General features: G+C 49.4%; 1 protein-coding gene across 4 annotated transcripts in view; it reads right to left on the bottom strand.

Annotated features, from left to right (window-relative positions):
- SBNO1 (strawberry notch homolog 1) overlaps positions 1 to 25,914 on the bottom strand; it is a 2,127,865-nt gene that overhangs the window by 1,151,717 nt on the left and 950,234 nt on the right. The window lies entirely within an intron of this gene.

Raw genomic sequence — 25,914 nt, forward strand, 5'->3', positions numbered from 1 at the left:
GTACTTCCTCAGAGAGGTCCCAGTCATATCTCATCCTCTCAAGAGCCACGCATGTAGGTTGAGGGATTCTGGGGTCGGGTGGAGTATCCGACCTACCGACTGGGTTAGGATATCCGGACGCTGACGTAACCGGTAAGGTAGACAGATCCAAGAGTTCGGAGTACCATGTTCTCCTCGCCCAGTCCGGGATGATTAGGATCATGGTCGCTCAAAACCTTTTCAACCGCCAGAGAGCCCATGGAATGGCGGGTATCAGAGAGAACGCGTAATGGAGAGGGAAGGTCCAATCCAGCAGAAATGCTTCCCCAGTGCACATTTCAATGGGAATTCCCGCGAGCAAAACTGTTTGCGTTTCCTGTTGGACTCTGTTACAAACAGATCCACTGCCGGGTACCACAGAGAGAGAGACCACCTCCTCTAGGACTTCCTGGCTCACTTTCCAAACCTGTGAGACAGTACACTGCTTGCTCAGAGCATCCAACAAGTTGTTCTCTGTGCCCGCTAGATGAACTGCAGAGACTGAGATCCGGTTCTCCAGCAACCAGAACCAAAGCATCATCAACTTCATGCAGGGGGGTGGGGAGAGGGGGTTAGGGTTTGGGGATGAGTGCACACCACCTTGTTTGTTGGCATTGCCACTGGGTTGTACATCAGAATGAGGACATATTTCCCCTGCAGAGACGGGGCAAATGCTTTCAGGGCAATCCTGATAGCTCGCAACTCCAGCCTGTTGATGTGCCACTTGGCTTCTGTTGCCGATCAGAGGCCGCTCACCTACAAACCTTGCAGGGAGCGCCCCAACCCTTCAGAGATGCATCCGTGACCACTTGGGTCTGAGGACAGGGATGCCAGAAGGGTTCCCCCACCAGGACAGGTCGTTGACCACTGAAGCGGACACCTGGATGAGATCCGAGAGAGTGCTGAGGTACTGAGACCACTGACCCCTCAGGAGCCACTGCAGGAAGCTCATGCGCAATGTGGCCTCTGGCACTAGAAAAATACAGGCGGCCATGAGACGTAAGAAGCAGAGGAAGGAAGCCGCTGGCAGAGTGGCATGGTTCCGGAACAAGTCAACCATTTCTGCCTGCTGGACTACTCTCTCCTCGGGAGAGAAGGCCTTCCCTACTCGGGTAACTAGGACTGCTCCGATGAACTGGAGCCTCTGGATTGGCGTCTTTTTGGACTTCTTTAAATTTAGGGAGAACCCCAGCTTGTGCAGCAGCAAGCAAGTGTGCTCTATATGGGCCAAGACCTGCACTGCAGACTTCACCATCCAGGTATGAGGGGTTGAGGTCTGTCCAGTGGTTTTCTCACAAATGGCAGACAATAACCCCACTGAATATGAAGGGCCCAGACATCGAAAGTAATTCCCTGCCACTAGAGCAAATGCTCCATCAACCGTCCTCCAACCGGTGCACTGTGAGAGTGGAAAATCAAAGTGGCTTCGGAGGCTGGGTCGAGACCCCCCCCCCATTCCTCCTCCGCTGAGGCTGCCTGTTGACCTCTAGAAGCACCTATGCCCTTTTGGAGGACGAGAAACGCTTCTGCCCTTGCCTGGCTGGTGGGAACTGCTCTCTCCTGAAATAAGGAGAATACCGCCTGTAGCGCTGTGCCCTAGAGGTGAAACTGAAGGCAGGTTTGCCGGCTGCGCAGCTAGGGCTACGGACTTAGCTGCGATTTTGGATTCCTTAACTTTTTCTAAGGAATCGTCAGCTTTCTGGCCAAAAAGAAGATCACCCTCGAAGGGCATGTCCAGAAGTTTAACTTGGACCTTAGGGGAGAAACCAGATGTGTTTAGATAGGCCTGTTTTCTTAGCGTTACTGCTGATGCTATAGATCGGCCCACATATTCAGCAATGTCTAGGCCCGCTCGCAGCGACTGTCTGGCAACCTCTTTCCCATCCTCCACCAGATGTAGGAAGCCCTTGCGTGTCTCTCGTTCTGGGACATACTACGCAGCATTTTAAACTGCTGTCCATAGACCAAAGGAGTATTTGGTAAAACTGCTTACCACATTTGTAGCCTTAAGGGCCATATTGCCCGAGGTAAATGCTTTCTTTGTTAAGGTATAAACATTTTTCCCTGTCGGGAGGCAGGGTGGAAGTGGAAGATGCAGGTCTAGATGAGAAAGTGGCAGCCTGCATAACCAGCCTCTCCGGGGAAGGGTGAGAGGAGAGGAATTAAGGGTCTGATCTAGCCAGCATATATTTCCCAGAAATGGTACAGCTGACGGGAAGAATAGAATAAGGGTGCTGTCACATAAATGAATTGTTAATGGATAGCAATGGCAAAGTTTAAAGGCATATTGCGCTCTGTGGTGAGGCCCAAGATCATACATAACCTTGTATCGGCGCCACAGATTAATGCAATCCTAGGGTATCAATACCCTTTCTATCAAAGCACTGAAGACAGGTTACTCTCTTACCTGGTAACGTTCTTTCGATGGGATGGTCTGAAGACGTACTCCATATCTATGACAGTAATCACCACAGCTCTGCTGCTTCGGCTGCGTCGATGACGTCGCCCTCGAGGACCTCCTCCGACGGCCGACGTCACTGGATGTTATAAGTAGGACGCACAACGCCCGTAGCCTCAGTTGTAGTTTTTTCCCAGAACGTGTGGCACCAGTCTACTGCCAGTCTGACCACACAACGCCTTGCGGAAACGTAAGCTGCAATCGCATAAGAAATTCTGTAGCGGGGAAGGCAGGGAGGGAGCGATATGGAATACGAGGTCGGACCATCCCATCGAAAGAACGTTACCAGGTAAGATAGTAACTTGTTCTTCGAGTGGATTGGGTCCTCCGACGTATTCCATATCTATGACAGACTCCCAAAGCAGTACCAGTGCAAGGAGGTGGGAAAATAATTTAGAATACAGAAATTTAGAATGTCCAATCAAATTGCAGAGCAAAGGACCGCCTTGCCAAAGGCCAGATCCTGCCCACGGATGGAATCGAGGGAGTAGTGACGTACAAAAGTATGGACCGAAGCCCAGGTGGCTGCATCACAGATGTTACGAATAGGAACACCCCTCTGTAGGGCAGTAGAGGCAGCCATACCCCTGGTAGAATGGGCCCGCAACCCGACCGGTGGGTCCTTACCCGCCAAGCGGTAACACTCAGAAATAGCCAGAATAATCCAGCGAGACAAAGTCTGCTTAGTCACAGCCTGTCCCAAACGCTTTCCAGCGTAACCAATGAAGAGTTGATCGTCCACTCTGACCCGGGACATGCGTGAAATATAAAAGCTTAAAGCTCTCCTAGGATCGAGCCTATGGAGCCTCTCCTCTTCCTTACCAGGATGTGGAGGAGGATAAAATGCCGGAAGAACAACCTTCTGGCCTAAATGAAATTCCGACACCACCTTCGGAAGAAAGGAAGGACGAACTCTAAGGACAACCCTGTCCTTATGAAATACAGTGAAGGGTGGCTTTACTGAAAGTGCCTGTAACTCACTCACTCTGCGAGCGGAAGTGACCGCAACCAAAAATACAGTTTTAAGAGTGAACAGTCTCAAAGGGCATGAATGCAAAGGCTCAAACGGAGCACCCATCAGAAACTTGAGGACAAGGTTCAAATCCCAACCGGGCACCTGGAAAGGTGACGGAGGGAACACATTAGTGAGCCCTTTTAGAAACTGAGAAATTAAAGGAATTTTAAAATAAGAACACTCTTCAGACGAGCGCTTAAATGTGGACAGCGCCGCCAGGTAACCTTTAACAATACCCACTTGCAAGCCCCTGTGGGCTAAAGAAAGCAAAAAAGACAGAACCACAGGAATGTCACATGCAAAAGGATCCACATTATTAACCCTGCACCAGTCGCAAAACTTTCGCCAATGGCAACGGTACAGGGACTTAGTTGCGGGCCTTCTGGTCGAAAGCAACACCTCCATCACGTCTTCAGGGAGGTCCCAATCCTTATACCTCAACCTTTCAGAAACCAAGCGTGAAGGTTGAGGGATCTGACCTCTGGATGGAGAACCTGACCCCCTTCCCATGAGAGCAGATCGTCTCTGTAGGGAAGACGACATGGAGGGCAGATGGACAAGTCGAGAAGGTCCGGGTACCACGTCCTCCGGGCCCACATCGGAGCAATGAGGATCATCCGGGAACCGAACCTTCGTAACCTCCGCAGTACTTGCGGGATGACGGGGAATGGAGGAAACGCGTACAGCAGTGGGAATGACCACTCCACCACGAACGCGTCTCCTAAGGCTCCTTTTGGAGGAAATTCCCGCGAGCAGAACCTTTCGCACTTCCGGTTGACACTGGCGACGAGATCCACTTGAGGGGTTCCCCAAAGGGCAAAGATCTCCAGGAGAATCTCCTGAGCCAACTCCCACTCGTGAGAGGTTGCGCTCTGCCTGCTCAGAGCGTCCGCTGTCTCGTTTTCGTCTCCGGGCAGATGAACTGCCGAAATCTAAACTTCCTGCTGGATTGCCCAGAACCAGAGCTGCATCCTGCCCGCCCCCCCCCTTTTTGTTGAGGTAGTGCATGGCCACTGTGTTGTCCGTCAGGATCAGGACATTCTTTCCTTGCACAGTCGGCAGAAAAGCCTTCAGGGCAAGCCTGACGGCCTTCAACTCCAACAGATTGATATGGAGTCTGGACTCCGACGGAGACCAACGACCGCTGACTATCAACTCATTGGCATGAGCCCCCCATCCCGTGAGGGATGCGTCCGTCACGATCGTCGCCTCCGGCCACGGTAGCCGAAATGGAGCCCCCCTTCATCAGATTGCCTTCGACGGCCCACCACAGAAGGTCCTGGGCGACCGAGGACGGTACCTGAACAGGGTCCGACATCCTGCTGAGACCACTGGAGCTTTTGTGCCCATTGCAAAGATCTCATCCGCAACCTGACCTCTGGCACCAGAAGAATGCAGGATGCCATGAGGCCAAGCAATTTCAAGAAATCGAACGCTGGGAGACTCTGGGCAAGCTGAAACTTGTGCACCATCTGCAGAATGTGATGAGCTCTCACCTGGGGAGGAAAACACTGCCCAGGGACGTGTTGAGCACTGCTCCGATGTACTGGAGCCTCTGAGTTGGTGTCAAATGGGACTTCTTTAAGTTGAGGGAGAAGCCCAGCTTGTGGAGGGAGTAGCAGGTGACTGACAGATGATCCAGGACTTGCTTGGGAGAGCACGCCCTGATCAACCAATCATCCAGGTAGGGGTAGACGTGAATCCCCCCTTTCCTGAGATGCGCTGCCACCACTACCATGAGCTTGGTGAAGACCCTGGGGGCGGAGGTCAATCCGAACGGCAGGACCTGAAACTGAAAGTGCGAGTCGCCAACCACAAACCTCAGGTACTTCTTGTGCTTTGGATGGATCGGCACATGAAAATAAGCATCCTTGAGGTCGAGAGACACCAACCAGTCCTGAAGTTGAAGGGCCTGGAGGACTTGAGAGAGAGTAACCATCTTGAACTTGTCCTTCATGAGAAGTTTGTTCAAACCGCGCAAGTCCATGATGGGTCTCAATCCCCCGTCTTTCTTGGAAATCAAAAAATAAGGGGAATACCATCCCGTGTTCCTCTCCGCTACAGGCACCAGTTCTATGGCGCCTTTCTCCAGCAGGGATTGAATTTCCTGCGCAAGGAGCGGATCCGGACTCTTCAAAGAGAGATTCCCCGGTGGATTGTCGTGAGGCCTCTGCCGGAAAGGAAGACAGTAGCCGTGGGCTATACTCTCCAGAACCCACACATCTGAAGTAATGGCACGCCACTCTGCAAGATGCTGTGCCAGCCTTCCCCCAACCGGCGAACCATGGGACATGGCCTCATGACTGAGCTGAAGCGGCTCCGGCGTTGCCTGAGGGCAAAGAGGCAACTGCCCGAGCGGCCTTGGCACCTCGAGTACCTTGTTTTCCACCTCTGGCACTCCTACGGTGGCCCCTTTGACTGGCAGCTCCTCTCGCTTTACCAAAGGATGAGTAATAACGAAAGGAACCTCCCCTCCATTGCTGTCCCCTAGGACGAAAATGCGGAGGTTGTCGAACTGCAGCGCCCAACGACTTCGCTTGGAGATCTGCAACCTTTCAAGGCTCTCGTCAGCCTTGCTGCCAAAAAGATGTTCCCCGTCAAAGGGCATGTTGAGGAGCCAGGCCTGCACATCAGGAGCAAACCCCGACTTCCGCAACCACGCAAACCTGCGTATTACAGTGCTCGCTGCCATGGACCGGCTGACGCAATCTGCCATGTCCAAACCCGACTGAACGGCCTCACACATGGCATCCTTGCCATCCTGGACCATAGCAAGGAAACCATCCCGTTCGTCCCCTTCGGGACTATGTTTATCCGCTAAGGAAACAGTTCCACAGAGTGTGCGTGAAACGAGACAAGGCCCACACGGAGTTGGCCGCCTGAAGCACCATACCCCCTGAAGAAAACACTTTCTTCGCCCAACCATCAAAACGCTTGTCGTCCCTATCAGGAGGGATGATAGGATAGAATGCCTGCTTTGCTGGGGCCATAGCCGCCTGCACCACCAAACTCTCCGGAGTGGGGTGCTTGGTCAAGTAGCAGGGGTCGCTACTGGCTGGGCGGTATTTTTGCGGCAAAGACTTGCCCACTACTGGGAGACTCTCCGGAGCAGTCCAAGCCGCCGCCACCCTCCTATGAAGAGCCATATGGAATGGCAGTACTGGGTCAGTTGGTGGACCTTGGTCGAGGATATCCGTAAGGTCATCCTGAAGAAAATCCCCTGTACTCGGTGACCCTAGACATAAGGCGCCGGTACGAGGAGTTGGCATGAGTGCCAGGCTCAGGCCTACAATACTCCACCTCCGGAAAGGTGTCTAGACCACTGGCGTCTTGCACGGACTGACGCAGGTCCTCAATTTGGCTATGGCCCGAGAGAATCTCATCTGGCGCTGTATCAGGAACCATGCCATCATCAGAGCCCTCATCCACCTCTGAAAAGTACTCAAGATGGCGGTAAGAGGGCACAGAATGGGGAATAAAGCCATGCTTGACCTTGGCCAGAGCCTTTCTAGGGGGTTCCACCGTGCCTCAGGGTACCCCCGTCGAAACAGCCTTGAAAGGCGTCAAGTGGATCGGCGTTGACGCCGAATGCGGCGCCGACAGCATTGACGGTGTCGACACAGGCCTCAAGGGCGGAGCCCCGAGCGTGTGCCTCGACAGCCTGGGCGCCGATGGTGTCGATGACTTCTTTGAAGGCTGAGCCTCGAAAGAGTCCGTCGACGACCTCAGCGCCACAGGCGTCAACGTATTCCTCGAAGACACCACAGGTGCACACAGTCTCGAGCACGTCGAGGACTGGGACCTGGAACGGGCATGACGAGAACGATTCCCCTTGTCCGAGCGGGACCTTTCCTGCAAATCGGGCCGACCACCCGAGCCCGAAGAGGCAGAGGAGTAGCGGGACCTACTCCGGGACCGAGACCCACTGGACTTCCGACGACGTTGAGGAGAGTCACCCCTCAAATCGTCCGTCGAAAGCCCCGCAGACCTCGACTTCCATGGCTTGGACACCTTACCTACGGACAATTTCTTCTTGCGCTGCTGCAAGGCTTTGGACGTAAGCGACTGGCAGTCGACACAATCATCCGTGTCATGGGCCTTCCCGAGGCACCAGAGGCAGGCGTCGTGCGAGTCCGTCACTGACATCTTGGACCCACAGTCCCCGCACTTCTTAAAGCCCGGACGCAGGGTGGAAGACGAGGTAGACATCACGAAGGATAACTTCACAAACTAACAGGTTCGAAGAAGCTAAAAAACAAACTCCAAAGAGTCGAGGAGCGCCAAGCTCTCCGAAGCGAACACGTTCGCGGAAAAACGCAACTGAGGCTACGGGCGTCGTGTGTCCTACTTATAACATCCAGTGACGTCTGCCATCGAAGGAGGTCCTCGAGGGCGGTGTATCGACGTCATTGACGCAGAAAGATTTTCCGAAGCAGCACAGCTGTGGTTATTACTGTCATAGATATGGAATACGTCGGAGGACCCAATCCCCTCAAATGTGGACATATTATGGACAGAAGAGTGGGATTGCTGAAATTCAAGATCAGGAGAGGTGTCCAGACCGCTGGCCTCATGGAGGTCTAGAGACAGCAGCAAAAGCTGATTTTGATCTTCAAAATAATCGACCCCTCCTGCACTCAAGTAACTGGGGTCGACATCACCCTGATCATCGGTATAATTACTGGCAGAGATACCTGCCATGGTATCAAAAATTTGGACAGTGGTTGTGGAGTGAAGGTTTTTTCGACAATCGTCGAGGTTGTGTCTCTAGGCGCTGATATGGTGGATGCCGGTGTCTATCGCGATTGAGACTTTGTAGAGTCGACATCCTTGAATGCACAGGGTTGATCTGGCTTTCATTGAACCTCTTCCGGAGTCAAAAGATTTTTATTAGCGCCGACATCGTCGGTACGGGGCACTAGAGGGGTCCGACATGCCAAGCGCCGCTCTTGGCTCTGAAGCCTGCTGCATGGGGGGAGGGAAAGGGGTTAGCCATGCCTCCTGCAGCATACTTTTTAAACATGTCCAGCATGGAGGACTTGAAATCCTCCCACTCTTGCCGGATGTATGTTCTGCCGAAGGCTTACCTTTATCCGTCGACAAATTGGAATCCCCACCATGGCAGTGATGCCTTTTCTTCTTTCGGGACATGGAAGAAAGGCTCCTCGAGTGGGACCATTTCTTCTTCCGCCTATGTTCTTTTTCGGGGGTTTTCGTCCTCCAAAAACCGAACCGTCGACCGCTCTGGTGATTTAGAGGGCGGTCGATCAAGAGCGAGTTTAGCTGCTCTATCGTGCAGGGATTTGGGCTGCATTTTGGCACACGACAGATACCAGTCAGTCACTCATGTAGGTCAATGATGGACATCTTGGTGCCACAGTCGGTACACCGCTTGAAACCTGATACCAGAACGACCGACATCTTGCGTTGAGGAATTGAAAAGCAAAAATGTTTTGAAAGCGTCAAGAGGCGAAGACTCACCTGTGTTCCCAGGCAGCGTGTTAGCGCACAGAAAAATTAGTTGAGGTGTGGGGCGTAGTGACAAGGTATATACGACGCCTGACGTCCCATTCAGAGTGGACGACCAGATGCTGAGCAAGACAGATCGACTGCCGGGTCGAAGTCCCCTACGCCCCCTGTCGAAAGTTTTCTGAAGCAGTAGAGCTGGTGGGAATATCCATCAGATGCGGAATCTGTGGGAGAAAAGCAATCCATTGAATGCACTTTTGCACAGGTGTCATTTTCAGGACTTGGTTTCAGGGACCCGCACCCATGGCTAACGGCAAACCCAGCAACTTAAAAGAGGAACAATAACTCATCCCAGATCCTCAAGCCTGAATCAGATTTCAACAAGGAACCCCCCCAGGAAGAAGTAGGAAACCACAAAGACTGCTCCCAGCAGCTTGATTAACAAAATAACGCAGCTGAGCAGCAAACTGTTCCAGGACAAAGACAACGGCTGGGGGCATCTTCAGACGTTCCAAGCAGATAAATTAGTGGAGTGATAAAGTCTCAGCATCCCTCTGGACACCAGCAGCGACACTTAGCCTAGCTGATACTGGTGGTAAACGTCGGGGTGCAGCGACAAAGGTCCAGGAATCAGTTCCAGAGAGGAGCGCTCAACACAGGCTGCCATAGAACCATATACGAAACTAAAACACGTAAAAAAAGAAGGCAGTGGCCCTGCAGTAGTAGTCCACCTGACCGCAAAAAAAGGCCTGAGATCTTAAAAAAAAAAAAAAAAAAAAAAAAAAAAAAAAAAAAAAGGAAAAAAATACTAATTTTAGGATTCCCTAAATAGGGACAGCAGAACTCCTAAAACTGTAATTTATTCCCAAACAGGTCCTTAAGTCCCTCAAGGCAATCTTTTCTGGTATGCTACCGTTAGCAGCCTGTAGGGGCTCCCAAGGAAGGGGTGCTGTTTAAAAACCCCATTTTGGTCAAATAGTCATTTTATCACCCCGAAAGTGTGCTGTGGAGTAGGGTGAAAGTTGTGATTTAGTTTTGGCTAGACCAGGGTTCAGTCATGTGCCGCATTAGTAGCCCAATTCACGCAGGTGATAGTCGTTGGGGTACAAATACACGTTTTAAGCCCAACCAATTCTCCCCCCACCCCCGGGGTTATTTTTCTTTGTTCCATCCCCTTGTCTAGGATGAGGCACTGGCAAAAGAACAGTTGTAGGCTGTCTGGGTTCTGGTAAACTGGTGTAGACTAGTTTGAAGTCCTCTAACCTTCTCAATCTACAGACAGTGTGGGAGTGCCTGTGTGGTAGGCTGTATTTGGGGCCAGCCTGACCACCAAAACTGGTGTCTACTCTCCCGAAATGTGATTGGCCTAGGCCAACCCCTGAATTAATGTATTCTCTGTTAGTGGGAGACCCTGTGCAATTCAACACAAACAGTCAAACATTTTGTTGGGCCATGAGTATTAACATTGAAGATGAGAAATTAATCTTTACTCTTTATTACAAAAGCACCAATAAAATACTATAATTCTGACATCTTCATGCCACCCAACCTTTATGAAAGTCTCTGCCAGTCAATTATTAATAATTAGATACATAACATCTAAAGATTAAGATTTTCGATTTGCCTCATCAAAACCAATACAAGCATTCAAAGATCAGGAACAGAATTCCAAACATTGCCGGAGAATCAGCATGAAGCACCAAAAATACACCAACATCGACTTGTATACTAACTCAGTAAAAAATTTAAATGAATATTTAAAAGAATTATCTATTTTGCAAGCTAAGAAAATCTCAATTGAGCCAGTTAAGCCATTGTTTATTTTTAGACGGCAGAGCAAAATTTGAGATTTTGAAATCTGCAGATACAGTCTATCCTAGATATGATCAAAGGTTTCTAGCTACCAGAAAAATAAACAACTCTTGTCTTTGCTGTTCTCTAAGGAATGTTTGGGAGAAAAAATGCAAAGTTTAAACATGAACCAGACGTCAGTAACAACAACGTCAAATCACCAATGGCTAGTCATTTCCAAAGATATAGAGGCACAGATTAAATTGAACATTCTGGGACACATCTCAATACAGACAGAAACATTACTAAAATAGAGGCACTTGGGGAATTGCCACAGACTCAATCCCCATGTGGACTCAAGGATATTTTATGCATTTATTTTTGTAAACAAAACACGAGAGAGGGCTTACATATCATGAAACAGCAATGTGAGATGGTGTGATGTTAAATACAAATTATAAATGTATCAGCATTCTAACATTTAATATTAAAGCCATTTTCATAGCTGCCAAGTTTCCCTGCTCCATGCAGAATCTTTGAGTCAGTCTTGTTTTTCCCTGCACTGCATGCTGGAACTTGTAGGCCCACCCTTGCAATGGAAATTTGTTGGGGAGAGTCGGGAGGCCCTTGTCAACTGCTTGCCAGGGGAAAAGGGGTTGAAGCAGACGGAAGCCTGCCAGGGCTTTGGCCTCGGGCGTTCAAGCTTAGCCCTCGGTAGACGTATGGGACACTCGAGGGCAGGGGGAGCACCCCCAGCCAGTCAGGGCGCGTTAGAGCTTTTCCGTCCAGAGGGGACGGCCACTGCCGTGGTGCGCGGGGACCTCGCCATGGCCGATGAGCACTCTGGCCTTCAGGGGTGTGGACCCAGATTGCCCCAGTCGCCCTTGGGGAGCACTGGCCAGGAGCCGGGACTCGCCCAGACTGCCTTCCCACAAGCCTGGGTGTCTAGCTGCTGTGCTTGATGGTACTCTCATTCTGCTCTGGCCCTCTGGGACAGGTCAGTTAAGGCCTCATGCTCTAGGATGCCAACCTAGGGGGTTCCGACTGCCTCACAGAGCCCTGGTAGCTCTGCCCTGAGACACCCAGGTCCCACATGGACCTCAGCTGCTGGTCTCGCCTTGCGCTCAGGCCTGTTGGGCAACATCTGAACTGAAGCCCCCCCCCCCCCTGGCCACCTTGGGGAGGGAGTGTGGGGGGGTCGGCGTGCCACATTCCTTGGGCACCGGTCTGGGGGCAGAGGAGGCGTCCACTATCAGGACCACAGTGCTGCCCCGCAGGACGACAGTTCCCATCGACTATTAAGCCCCCACGAAGTAGGGGCTTATGGAGCCCGGATTGTGAGAAATGTAGGAGTCAACCGTGCCAGCCACAACTCAGGCCATCTGGTTGAACCGCCCTGGCCAGATGGCCAGTCGGACCCAGCCGAAGGAGCAGATGGGCCGGGCCGTCCCGCCCCGCCCAGATGCGCGGGCAGCCATGAGGTTGTGCCTAAAGGCCACCGTCCAGGTCTTAAGCTGTCAGTTCTGCTCTGTGGGGCCGGTGCTTAAGCCGCCATCTGCAAACAAGGCCCATCCTCTCTCTTCCTGCCTCAAACAAACTGGGTTCTGCCACTCTGCCGCTGAGACCGAAAAGGGAGAGAAGACCTTTCCCCGGCCCACCCACGGGTGCCTACAGGGTGGGTGGGAGATTCCCATACACCCTGTGGTGCAGCAGAACAGACAGAAACCTTTGTGCTGCTGCTGTGCTTTTTTGACAAACGTTTGTCTCAAAGGATGACTCGATAGATTGCAGCGTGGTAGCAGCTCTGCTACTTATGAAACCCTGACCCAGAATCAGGTAGTCTATGAATGATTTACCACCAGGTTCGCCATGAACATGCAGTGCACTTCAGGTGAGAAGTGGCCGTCTTCTGTCCACACATGAGTCACGAGGCGAGCGTCTCTACGGACCAGCCCAGAGGTCGGTTATCCTAGGCAACTGAGGCTCCACAGCGCTGCAGTATCGTTCAGTCATAATCCCAGAGATGGTAGCTTTGCCTCATGGGCTCCTCATCCAAGCACATACACAAAATGTCTGAACCTTTGGTTCCTCTTATACTGAGCATGATTACTATTACAACACCACATTAGTAGGGTAAAACTAACCAGTCTCACAATGGTCTAAAGCAAGCACACGTTCCGTATAAGTGGGCGAACAATCCAACACTTGATGAATTCTGCTTCACTATGATAGGGAGAGCCGACATCGAAGGATCAAAAATCAGCGACTATGAACCGTTGGCCACCACACGCCAGTTATTCCTGTGGTAACATTTCTGACTGAAAACCTGCTTGAAACCCAAAAATTCAGAAGGATCCTGAGGCCCCGCTTTCATGGTCTGTATTCATACTGAAAATCGAGAACAAGCAAGCTTTTGCCCTTCTACTCCGCGGGAGGTTTCTGCCCTCCCTGAGCTCACCTTAGGACACCTGCATTATCGTTTCACAGGTGTATTACCCGTGTCAAACTCTGCACCTACAACTGGCCCCGGAGTGGGTTGCACTCAGTGGGTGCCGGGTGCCTGGAGCCAGAAGCAAGAGCCCCCCGGGGCTCACCCCCTGCCTCAATAGGTAAGTGAAAAACAATGGTTGTAGTAGGTCACTGGCAGCCTGTGGGCCCGTCACTAATCCCACAACTTTGATGTCTCTTCATAGCACCAGACTAGAGTCAAGCTCAGCATGATTTTTCCCCACCGACTCTGCCAAGCCCGTTCCCTTGGCTGTGGTTTCTCTAGATAGTAGTTAAGGAAAGTGGGAATTGCTTTCATCCATTCATGTGTGTCACTAATTAGATGACCAGTCATTTGGCTACCTTAAGTCATTTTTACTCCCGCCATTTAACCGCGCCAACACCCCACCATTCTTGAACATGCTGTGAGAGTCTGCCTTCCACCGGTGTTTTGTGGACTAAGGCCTCAGAGAGGTTTTGTAGTGACCGAGGGTAAAGCAGCCGTTGCCTGGACGGTCTTAGGACCTCTCCCCCATCCACCAAGGGGGAATATTCTTTGACCTCTGACTCGCCAGTCCTCTCGCTCTTCCAGCTGAGTAATAAAAACCAAATGACCTACCCGTCCAAGCTGTTCCACTGTGGCGAATTTGCGATTGTCTGATTGCAGCACCAAAGGATTTGGCTGCCGCTTTGAAGGGCTGCAGCTTCTACAGGCTCTCGTTAGCCTTGCTGCCAAATAAGTGAGTGCCGTCAAAGGGCATGTTAAGAAGTCTTGATTGCACATCTGAAGCAAACTCGAATCCGAGTATTACTGTGCTAGCCGCCATTGCTCTGCTGCTACTGTCCGCAGAGTTGAGACCAATTTGAAGGGACTCACACATAGCCTCCTTCCGATCTTTAATAATGCTAAAAAAATCTGTCTCGTTCTTCCCCTTCGGGAATATGATCAGCCATCATTGCTAACCAGTCCCATATGGAAGATGTGAATTTAGCAAGTGCACATGTGGCGTTCGCCGATTTAAGGACCATACTCCTAGCCGAGAAGAATTTTCTTGCCAAGGCATAACGTTTGTCATCCCTGTCTTGGGGAATCATTGGGTAGGAGGTTTGTTTTGAAGTCGATGTGGCAGCCTGTACCACCAGGCTTTCTGAAGTTGGATGTTTCGACAGATAATCAAGATCACTACCAGAGGTCCTGTGTTTACTAGTCAATTTTTGATGTACTGCCCGAATTAACTCTAGCGTATCCCAGTTTGCACTGACCCGACTTCGTAAGCCTATATGAAAGGGAAGAATCTGATCCTCTTGGGGTCCCTTGTCCAAAATGTCTGTCAGGTCATCCTGCTCATAAGGTGGTGCATGCAGGCCTGCCCACCCCAGAATTCAATGACCTTAGCCATTAATTGTCTATACGACCCCTCTGCATGATCTAAGGGGTCTTGTCTGCCGAATTCAATCTCTGGGGAAGTGTTTATGCCACTTGTTGTCTGTAATGTCTCATACAGATCCTTCATCCGTTACTCTTCTCATATTAGAGCCTCTGAAACGGCTTGTGTTCCATACTCCAAGCCAAAAGGTTAGTTTCTATCATCTGATGGCTCATTCTCCTCATACATTGCCAAAAGTGACTAGAAAAAAAAATGTCTTGTTTGTGGAGTGAAGGATTCTTTAGACTTCTCAAACTCCTTCAACAAGTGCGGCATTTTTGTCGACGACAATGGTGTCGAAGATATACCTGGTAGGGACGTCGAACCCTTCGTTGTTAAAGGTGATATGATATGACATTTATAACGTGCCTATACACAAGTGTTTCAAGGCGCGACAATGTCAAAGATTTTGGCTTCAAAAGAGCAGATCCTCGACTAGCAATGACCTTCGAAGGTTCGAGGAGATTTATGGTTCAGGGAGTGGGGCTACATTCTAGAAGACTTGGAAAATTTTGTCCGACTCTCTCCCATTCAGCATGTGAAGCTGATTTCGTCAGGCAAGTTACCCGTTCCGGGGAGGAACTCGAAGAGGACGGCGACCTGCAACACCTTTTCTTCATTCGTCGTTAAGACGAAGAGTGGTGAAATCCACTCCTAAATCGAGATGTTTTAGCTTTCTACCGACGAGGAGAGTCGCCCCTCTACTTGTCATAGGATCGCTTTTTTGACAGTCGTGGAAGGAGATTTATGTGTCTTACCTACAGCTAATTTCCCTTTACGTTCTTTCAGGGATTTCACTGTCATCGAAAGGCAGGATACACACTCTGATGTCTTATAATCAGATCCCAGACACCACAAATACACACAATGGGGGTCCATAAGGGACATCTTTGCCCTGCAGTCGTACCATTTTTTAAACCACGATCTTCGAGTCGACGATGCCATTCGCGGAAACACTGAACTGAAGCCAACTTCAACATCAGGACGGAAGCCCTCGAAAACATTGAGTCAACCGGCATCGGCACACAGCGCCCCCTGCAAAAATGTTATGCTGAAGCAGCTCAATCTAGATATGGATATATTAAAAGACCAGGAATATGTGGGAGGACACAATCCATTCGAATGGGAAATACATATGGTTACAGGGTTGAGAATGTCGTTTTTTACATTTTCACAAGAACATATTCACACACAAACTTGTTAATTGACCATTTGTTTCACTTTTGTTTGATCTTTCATTGAGGTGATTATGAATAAGGTAATACAATTCCATTGAGATATAATCAGAAGCACTCTTCTTTACTCAAAAAGCACAAACCAGCACACTCCGACCTGCTGTTTCTGTCCACCCACACCTCTCAAGTGTTTAGCTGAGCATGGTGCCACGGCTAACTTGAAGACTACATCTGTACCTTCTCTGTCACCAGACAGGGAGAGCAAGAGACAGGATGCACAAGGACAAATGTTTTTGGCTCAGCATGCATTAATGCATCCTGTGCCCAAGCCACATTTTCGATTGGGCTCTGGTTCCTCATCTGAGGTGGCAGAACACATCCCAGAGGGTGAAATGGCAGATGGTTTTGAGGACCATGTGAAGCATGGCAGGCAGACCTCCAGCCAGATCCTTTGGTCACAGCAGACTGAAGCCAGGACGATGGCCACCAGTACCATGGTTCAGAGATACTTGTTGCTGAGAACAGTCAGGTTGTTCCCAGGATGTCAAGGAAAAACCCCTGGACATGCCATTTGATGAAAACAACCTGCTGGGCACCTTCATAAATTCAAGGCTTCAAAGGCGACATTCACTGGGACCTGCGGTTTAACAGCAGCAACGCTGCTCACAGAGGAAGAGATCAAGCTCCCTCAGGCAAGCAAGTGTAGCAACGCCTCAACAGGGGCCGTAGTAGATGCAACCCCAGCGGGTTACTGCCACCTCCACTGTGCCCTCTGCTGCCCAAGGTGCAAAGCATCTTTGAAACAGACTGCTGCCATCATTCTTCTATGGGAGGTAGGCTATCCCAATTCAGCATGGAATGAATTAATTCCAGCCACATCTGATGCCTGGGCCTTTAGCAAAAGGGAGTATGTATCCCCTGGTTAATGGCCTCTAATCGCCCTCTGGACCATCCACCGGACGGCTAGCTCTTATAATTGTGCAAGGACAAGCTTAAGATGGTTACACTAGCCCAGATCCTTCCAGCCATAGAGCTACAGGATTGACTGAGGTCCCTGGATCTCAAGGATGAATAGTTCCATGTGCACATACACAGAAAGCACAATCAGTACCTGAGATTCCTGGTGGCAAATTGCCATTGCCAGTTCAAGGTCCCACCATTCGCTCTCTCTTTTTTACTCCAAGATGCTGGCAGTGGTGGTGGATCGCCTCAGAAGGGAAGGCATTCATGTTTTCCCCATCTAGATGACTGGCTAGCCCCAGCTCACTCCACAGAACAAACATCGGTGCACTTGCACCGGACGTGCCACATATTGCACAGTTTGGGCTTCACTCCGAACTGTAAGAAGTCTTACCGCCATTCCCAGTACCTCCAATTATTCTGGGTGGTCTTGGAAACTGACATGGGCTGGGCCTTCCCGACCGAGTAGCAAACATCTCCAAGACCGTACAGGTTTTCAAACCACAGGAAAAGATTACCTGGTCTGCTTTTCTGTGCTTGCTTTGTCTATTGGCCTCCTGCACCCTGGTGGCGGCAGATGCTCAGCTGCGTATGAAGCTGGCAAGGGGTCCAGGGAACTGTATAGCGGTTGCGCTAGGATAACCTGCTGAAGTTTATTTTTTGACAACCACAGCTGCCTTCAGATACAGACGTGACCCTGACGGGCTGCAGTGCTCACCTCGAAGATCGCACTGTAAGTGACTGATGGTCGCCACTGTAGTGTTCATGGAACATAGCAATTTGCTGGTGTTGAGAGCGATCAGGCTGACCTTGATCGCTTTTCTTCCATCGATACGAGGCAAGCCTGTATTGGTCCTGAAGGACAACACAGTGGCCATTGCACCACCTCAACAAGTGACGTGGTCTGGGCTCCTAGCAGAGAAGCAATGCGATTGTGTTTTTGGGCTCAGGAGAACAGCGTGTCTAAGACGGCTGCTCATCGGGCCAGCAGGGAGAACAAATTGGAGGTTGTAGACAGTCTTCATCCTAAAGTGGGAGCTCTGTCAGTAAATTCTGCAGGAATTGTTATCTTGTTTGGGGACCCCTCAGGGGGACCTCTTCACCTACAGTGTAAACAACTGCAGGTGCTTTTGCTCCAGGGAATTCCCTCAACAGGGAGCTCTGGGGGATGTTTTGGACAGTCGAGTGGGACTTTGAACTGCTTAGGTGTTCCCGTCGATCCCGCACGCCTGTTCAGGTCCATGAGCTTGATCACTTCGGACTGAGCCTGGAGCATGTGGTACCCAGAGTTTTTGGACATGGCCATCTGCCCTCACTGGTGCCTTCCACAGAGAGCAGACCTCTCCCAATTCAGAAGTGCAAATCCTTCTGAGATCAAGCAAAGTCGATGCTGGTCAGCTGGTCAGCTGCAGAGCTACAACTAGGGGGTTGTCCTACATTCTGAGTCAAAAGAATGCAGTATAAAGTGCAGACTGGTTTTTAGACCATTGTGGGTGCCCGTACAGCTGGGGCAACCATTGTTAGAAACAACACTTTTGCTACCGATAAACACATCTCTTTCTCATGCAGAAATATCAGCTTTTTATTATTAATAAGCTGGTGCTTTTTCTTTTTGCAAAATCTTTAAATATGTATATATACATGACAATACATGATGACCATTGTGGTAAACAGGCACATTGTTATGTTGAAAATTAAATGCAACATGTTTACAGATGTCCTAAGGTGTAAACCAACCACTTATACAGTTAACAGATAGCTTGCTAGTAAGTGGAATGTGCCTTGTGGTTAGGTACAAAAAACACAGGATGAAAGTGTAGATTGAAGGAGACGTTGATTGTAGGTCTCCTATGCCTGGTTAAAGTCGGACCTCATATTTGGTCTACCTCTGGGTGGGATGTTAGAAGTATGAGTGCAGCATTAGATGCAGCCCATGAAAATTCTGCGTCTGCGTGCTGCTGACGTTTCGGCAAAATAGATGGAAGCCTTCTTCTGGGGCCAAGGAAGTCAGGGAACTCTGTGTTTGGAAAGATGAGAATGGAAAACAAGATGGAAAAGTAGTTTAAAAACGTAGCAAGGTGCTGGATCAGGTCAGTGTAATGTAGCTAATACTAAAAACATGTCCTCTAAAGTTCCAAAAGAAGACTCCACTCACAACTGTACGTGCTGTGAGTAGGGGCGGATGAACAAAAGTTACATTGCAGGGCCGGCAAGAGAAGCAGGGGATGCCATCGGGGGCAGCGGTTGTAGAGACGTTTGAGGTGTGGGCGGGAAGCCCGTTGGGAGCAGGCGAGAGCCCCCCGGTGGTGGGACCAAGATTCGGCTGGATGCAGGATGTAAAGGACCCAAGATGCACAAAGGAGTGAAGGGCACATAAATAATTCGCAGTCCATAGGGGCCGGTAAAGGCAGGCAAAGTAGAAATGGCTACAAATGAACGAATACCCTATTGACATATGGAAAGTACCTGGGAGGCACTTTGTGAAATAATCACAGTGCTGGATGGGTGCTGGAACAGTTACAGAGTGTAGCTGGATCCAGGGTGCAGTCAAAAAGAAGTCATCAAGGTTGCAGGGCCGCTGTCTGCTCCGTCGAGTTCACCCTGGGTAAATACAAAAGTGGGAGAGGGTCCATCTATGATGAGCCTGGCAACCTGTGGGAAGCCAATGAGGAGAATGCGGTCCGGCGGGCAGCGGTGAAGTGAGGACGTACCTGCGCAAGTCGAGGCAAACGGGAGGAAGAGGAGGGCTGGCGTCTCGAAATGGCGCATGTGCTGGCTCTGAAAAAAAGAGCTGAATATATGCGCAGTCAAACGAGAAACCAATGCGCATACGCACAATGGTAGTGTCTCGTAGACGCAGCCTAGGAGACCCGTGTCTCGGCAGTCACTGCGCAGGCTCATTGGATGAGTGCAGTGTGTCGACTGCCTCTCCATGGGACCCTGGGGTTGGGTCAAAGAATGGAGGGGGTATGTAGACACCCGAGTGTCTAACGTGCACTGTGATGTTGGAAGGCACTTAAAGTTGGGTAATGTAAAACAAAGGTGGGTGGGGGAGGAGACACTGGTGAAAGCAGAGACCAGATGGGGCCATCTGTATGCAGCATCATGGGCAGTGGTCCGTGAGTGGTTTGAAAGTCAGGGGAAGGCGGGGGATGAGGGAAGGGGGTGTGACAGAGATATCAGCCACACGGGAGAAGCGGGATGGAAGAATGGGCCTCGCTAAGTGGGGAGTCCGTGAGTGTCCAGGTGTCTGGTCAGACTCAAAGGTGAAAGACCTAACATGCATGCAGATAAAGCAATCCGTCTGGCATAGTGTGATCAGAGGTTCTAAATTTGCAGACCATGCAGGAATCAAGAAACAAATTAAGAATTGTATCGGTGTACAGGTACACGAATCAGACACAAAATAGGATAAACAGGAGATACAGGAGCATGCAATAGTATAGACAACCATAATGATTACTGTCCCATATAGTAAGCAATTTCTATAGGTGCTGTATTAGTTAACTGAAAAAAAGCAGATGCATCGGGTGTCTAAACGTAGACCGGTGTTGGGGGATCGGTCTATGTCACAGTAGTTAACATGTGACTGCATCATGCATGCCAAGATGGTACCACAAGAGCTCTCATGATGTGGTAATGGTGCTAAAAAAAATATAGAATAATACTGGGAGAGGTAGTCTGTGTATCAGTTACAATGTGGATACAGGGAATTTAGACCCTTTGGTGACTGAAAACCCTGGCTGGTGGTTGGGCTGGAATCCAGGAGGGACGGAGGTGTACTAAATTGGAAGGATTAGGTGTAAAAAGAGGCTGGTAGGGCCCCATTAAGGCCAGTCGTGGTTGATTTAAGTTTGTGCATCCACCATGCTTCCTTAAAATTCAGAGAATTTGTAACGTTGGTTTTGTTTTGGACTCTGTCCACCACCCACCAAGAAAAGGAGTCTGGGTCATGGTGATGTTCATTGAAATGGTGGACCAGAGGGGCATTGAGGGTTTTTCAACGCATCCTGGACCGGTGTTCGCTGATAAGTTTGTTAACAGGTCTTGAAGTTTGTCCTGCGTAACGTAGGCCAAAAGGGCATTGGATGACATAGATAACGTTGGTAGATTTACAATTGGAAAAGTGTCTGATTTTCCACTCTTTTCCTTCAATAGTGAAGGAATTTAGTTTCTTAGTTTGTCTGCACGCCGTGCACTGTCCACACGGGTGGTGTCCATTGATCTCTCTCATATCCCACAGCGTTGAGCGAACCAGGATTTTGTTATTTTTGGCACTGGTCAGTAGTTCTTTAAGGTTCTTGGACCTCCTGAGTGCCATACGTGGTTTAGGTTCAGCTGGGAGGTTGAGTTCAACAAGAGGCCAAAACTTGTTGATGAGAGATTCGAGTTTAGAGGTGGTCGGGCAGAAGGTAGTGACACAAGTAATAATGTTCTCGGAGGTAGCCATTGGGGCTTTTGGAGTCAGTAGGGCCTCTCTGGGTATAAATCTTGCTCTTTTCTGGGTGTTTGTTATTAATTTTTTACAGTATCCTCTTGAAGTAAATTTTTGCTGCAGGTCATTGCAGTGTTTTTGAAAATCTTCCATTTGGGTGCAGTTGCGGCGAATCCTCAGAAACTGACCGTATGGAAGGTTGTCTCGTAGACTTCGGGTGGTGGCTGCTGTAGTGTAGAACGGTGTTGCGGTCTGAGGCTTTTTTGAAAATAGAACATTCAAGTTTATTATTCTTTGGAGTTATGGTGAGGTCCAAGAAATCCATCTGCTGGTTGCTTCTGTTAAAGGTGAATTGAATCTCTGTGGTACGTAGGTTCAACCATTGAAAGAATTGCATAAGGGTGTTGTCTTCCCCTTTCCAGAGGAAGATAATATCGTCGATGTACCGGAACCACAAATTCACAGAGTCAAGGTACGGATTGGCAATGTTGAGGACGTGTGGCAGTTCAAATTCCGACATAAAAATGATGGCCATGCAGGGGGCAAACACTGCACCCATGGCCGTCCCCACAGGTCTGAAGATAGAAGGTGTTGTACTCAAAGTTATTGGTGAGTGCTATTTCCAGTAGTTCAATGATAAAGTTGATGGGCACCTGTCTCTGTCTCATGTGCTGTGTCAAATGGTGCCTTATACATTCCAGAGCTTGTTGTTGCGGGATTGAAGTATACAGGCTTTTGATATCAAAGGATACCAGGCGATCCTCTGAAGGATTCTGAAGGTTTGAATGGCTGCTTTTCAAATCTGGTAATGTGTCCATAGTGTCTCTCAGATACATGGGAGTTTGCTGGCTCAAAGGTTTGAGGAAATAGTCAATGAATTTTCCAATGGGTTCCAGAATGGAAGCACATCCCGATACGGTGGGTCTGCCGGGGGGTGTGCCGATTCTTGTGGATTTTAGGAAGGGCATATAGTACAGGAGTTCTTCCTTCAGATGTGTTGAGAAAAGCCTCTTCCTTAATCCAGTTGTGTTCCAGTGTATATCCGGTCACTTCTTGGATTTTATTTTTTATTTCTGTTGTGGGGTCCTTTTTCAGTTTTTTATAGTTGCCTTCCTCGTTGAGGAGGGAAATCACCATGGCATTGTACTGGGTGTTTTGTACTATAATGCCACCCCCCTTGTTGGCTGGTTTGATCACCAGTGTTTTGTTGGCGCTTGGGGCAGTAAGGGCTTTTCTTTCCCCTGAGGTCAGGTTCTGCCTGTGTTGGTCTGGTGTGGTCTGTAGTTTCCTGATTTCTTGCCAGATGCATTTCTCAAAAGAGGATTGAAGCCGGTGTTTCAGAGTCTCTGGAGAGAAAATCAGATTTGGGTCTCAGGCCGGTGTCTTCAGGTCCGGTGGGACTGTCTTTGTCAAGAAAAAAGGCATTTCTCTAATGGTCCGAAAGAAGTTGGTGAGTTCAAGATCCAATTTAAACCAATCAGTGTGATTGGTGGGGACGAAAGATAATCCTTTAGACAATAATGATATTGTCATGATGCCTACCCCCGGGCATCCGGATCGAGTCCATCAGCCCCGGGAGCAGGCATCCAGATACTTATTGAAACCCCAACAGCCCCGGTGGGGGCTGTTTGGATTCAGTCCTGGCGCCTTAGGCGCCAGGCTCATAGACTTTACTTACCTTATGCAGACCATGCTGCAAATGAGTCCAAGCCAACATGAAGCCTGGATGGGACTATTTTATTACAGGGACTATTTTTCACTCGGGTGTGGTTCTGGGGAACTTGTTACCTGGGACTACTTTGCAGGCCATTTAAACCACGCCCGAACAGCAGCCCATGCTTCGTGTTATTCTGCATCCAGCAGCGTAACGCTCACCGTGTCTGCAAGTCAGCATCCAGTCTTCTGCCACGCCCGCCTGGAATCCGGAGCTCCTAGACAAAAGGAAAAGAAAGGAGAAGAGGTTAGATCACGGACATTATTTGATTCCTTACCTGATTCCGGACCCAGCACAGCTCGGAGCCTGGAAAGGACATTATTTCAGCACGCGTCGCTTCGCCAGCAGCAACGCCACTTTATACTCACCAGTCCACCACATCTTTCGGCTCGTAGCTGCCTCCATCATTTTCTTAGTCGAAACCCAGCACCCGGGGGGAAAACAAAAGGAATAACAAGGTGAGCCGAGAAAACCGACAAAGACAATCTCTTGCCACCATAGGCTTACCTGCTTTACCACCGGAGGTATTATCCTTTAATTCGCCGCATCTTCCTATGCAGCACCTATAAAAGGGAGAGAAAACAGCAAGTTAAACTCGTGCAACTTTTACCGGACAGTGTTTGGTAATACAGACTCTTACCTGAACGCCATCAGCTGCCTCCAGGCAATATTCTTTTGGACCCAGCTGCAACCTAACGAGGGAATGGAACAAGAGTGAACATCGGACATATTGAACTCTTTGAACTTTATAGACACTGGAGTCAATATTCCTCCGGAACTCCTCCAGTACCTTCAAACCAAGTAACTGGTATCTACGCGCCCCTGCATGCCATGCAGGATGGAGAGCTCATCATTTAAAAACATAAGGTGAGGTTACCAAGAGGGGATATCAGAGGTGATTAGTGGGGAGAACGAGAACAGTTGGGGGGCATCACTAAAGTGCACGTGTGGCTAAATCCCTTTCTCCACTTGCAGGAGAATACTTCTACGAGTCCAGCAGACAAGATTAGGCGGGCCAGTCCAGACTGTCATCTCTGCACTACGCATCACGTTGGTGGAGACTGCAGCTGTCCGGGTCCGATCGACGCCCCTGTGGGAACCAGGTGAGCGTAACAGATATTTCATCTTTAGTCATCAGAGAGCCGGAAAGGTTAAAAATGGGGCTAATCGTTAGCACCTGCGGTTGTTCCTGCGGCGTCTGTTCGGGTGGCCCCATTGGGGGAAATTGTAGAAGGGAAATTGTGGAAGATGGGGCGTGCCCCAGTACGCTCCTCTGGGACCCCCCCTGTCCTAAAAAAGGCATGTTGGGAGGTTGCAAGAAGGGTTGATTTTGGCCGAAATTCACTTGACGGCCTCTGGCCTGTGGTTGATCGTCGGTTGCAGAATCTGAGCTGGAGGTGTCGTAGAAGGACACCCCCCCTGCGCCTACTTCTTGATGCCCCACCTTGCTTGGCCGCCCGTTCTTTGTCCTCGATATCTTTGTAATCTGCAGCAAGGTAAGGGTAGGTGTGCTCTACCTTGAAATTCTTAATATCTTTGGCAAGTTTCTTGTGCTTTTTCTCAAGGGTTGCAGCCATGAAGGTGTCTAGTTCTTTGTCAATTTCTTTAAGTTTTTCACAAGCATTGGTTAAGGTTTCATTGGAAAGAAATTTTGTTTCTTCCGTCTTAAGATCTTTAAGGATGTGAGCATGTGCCCTCTGAGCAGTGGTAATTGTGAGGGCCATGAGATCTCGACTGCATTTAGTCGCTATTTTACTAAATCCCTGGAGATATTCTTGATCATCTAGAAATAAGGCCGGATCGTTCCGTATTATGAGGCCAAGGGGGATCATATTCAGCTACAGAGGTCATCCTCTGGTCCTCAGCGGGCTACTAGTCTAGGTTTCGGCTCCAACAGTGATCTGAAGAACAGTTGCAGGAGTACTCCTTTTATCCAAGTATCAGGCTGGTTGCAAACACAAGCACACCAATGGTGAGTATCTGCATCATTCAAACAGCCAAGTGTTGTCTATACCTGGATCTGGACAACCACTGGTCATCACATCTATCCAGCAACAGATCTTGGGTGCCAGAGGATGTGGACTGGGACATGACGGTCACAACCCCTTCTCCTCTGGCTCACACACACACACAAAGCCCACTTTCCCACAAAAGCAGCAGCTTTCCATGAGACAGGGATTACCATATATGACATGAGAAGGGAGGAAGAAGGCCAAATAACAGTATGGCCAAAGAACAAGCGAAAGTCCTATGGCACGATCATTTTAGGGTGCTAGAAACCTTTAGTAGCCAATCGCGGTAAATGTAAAAGTACATGAGAACAATATCACAAAAACACTAAACAAAACACACAGCTGCCACCAGCTTGTCTAGGGCACATTGTCACCTTAACCAAAAAGCCATTAAGTAAAAAGTGATAAGTATACAAAGCATCCCAACTACCCTTCACTGTACTGTGTGCAATTGTAAAAACACAAGAATTTCAAAAGAGACAGTTTCTCAGTAAGGTCAGTCGTATGAGCTTAGTGGGTTTAACCCTAAGAATGAGCAAACAGGCAAGGAAAGCAGAAGGCTTTACTGACATCCAAAAAGTCAGGACAGGGTTCAAAATGAGCAAAAATCTTGGAGGTCCCATAACAATCTATGGAGGTTAAGGAGTAAAAACAAAATCCTCTCTAACAGATTACAAAGATGAAAAAGGTTGAAATGGTTTTCCTGACATGAAACGAGGACCATAAAGACAAGTAGCCAAGTTACAGGACTTTAAATACAAGTTACCATTGTCTCTTGTTCAAGTTTTGTAATGTAGTAAAATGGTCACAACATGGTGCAGCCTCTAACAATGAAAATAACTGGAAACAAACCATCACAAAAATGTTGACAGGGTGAGACAGGTCACCCAGGCACAAAATGGGGCACCTTTGGAGGAGCACTTTCCCTGGTAGCTTTATAGGCTACCAGGGCA

The sequence above is a fragment of the Ambystoma mexicanum genome, chromosome 10, assembly GCF_040938575.1.
Source record: "Ambystoma mexicanum isolate Mex_15411 chromosome 10, UKY_AmexF1_1, whole genome shotgun sequence".
NCBI classification, from domain to species: Eukaryota; Metazoa; Chordata; class Amphibia; order Caudata; family Ambystomatidae; genus Ambystoma; species Ambystoma mexicanum.